This window comes from Nannospalax galili, unplaced genomic scaffold (assembly GCF_000622305.1).
Source record: "Nannospalax galili isolate Female #2095 unplaced genomic scaffold, S.galili_v1.0 scaffold1115, whole genome shotgun sequence".
NCBI classification, from domain to species: domain Eukaryota; kingdom Metazoa; phylum Chordata; class Mammalia; order Rodentia; family Spalacidae; genus Nannospalax; species Nannospalax galili.
Genome location: NW_008336107.1, coordinates 448,860 through 449,756, shown reverse-complemented (window position 1 = coordinate 449,756; position 897 = coordinate 448,860).

Below are 897 nucleotides of genomic sequence, written 5' to 3'. Positions count from 1 at the left end.
GACTTTTCTCATTCAGTATTCACACATAGGAAACCTCTCTTCTGCCATCTATAATCTAACCATGAGCATCCATTCTACCCTCATATGTGGATCCTAGAACCAAATCCTTGTGAGTATGTATCCAGACATAATGACAGAAATCAGGATAATGGAAAGGAACCAGGGAAGTAAAGGAAAAGAAAGAACCTGAAAGAGAAGAACAGTAGGAAACAGGCACTAATAAGGGAGATATGGATAAAAATTTGATTAGTTTAAGGGAGGGGGGAGGGAAGAGTATACAAGGAACCTAGGGGATAAAGGAAAAGAAGGAGCTCAAGAGAGGGATGACCATGGGAGAAGGGTATTATTAAGGGAGAAAGGAGAAAAATGGGGGCACCTTAATTGGGGAAACCATGATGGAGGGGTGAGACATGGGAGAGATAAATAATGCCTAGCTAGTTTTAAAAACCAGAGGGAACCATATTAGTCCAATAACCTACTAACAAATTACACATACCAGATCAAGAGATATATGTCTAGGCAAGGTTCATCTGAGAACAATTGGTCTTTGCCAAAGATTTACCTACATGGCACCCAGTAATTAAAAGTACCAGACTGGTGGAACTAACCTTCTTAGATGTTTAACAGACATACTTTGAGGCCTATACTAATTTTGTCAGAGGGACATAAAGGACAGTTTTTACTCCTTGTCTTTGCCAAAGATTTACCTACATGGCACCCAGTAATTAAAAGTACCAGACTGGTGGAACTAACCTTCTTAGATGTTTAACAGACATACTTTGAGGCCTATACTAATTTTGTCAGAGGGACATAAAGGACAGTTTTTAAAACTAGCTACTCCTAGGTTGGCTAGTTCCAGGGGACTATGAGCATCTCTCAAAATGTCCTGTAATTGTG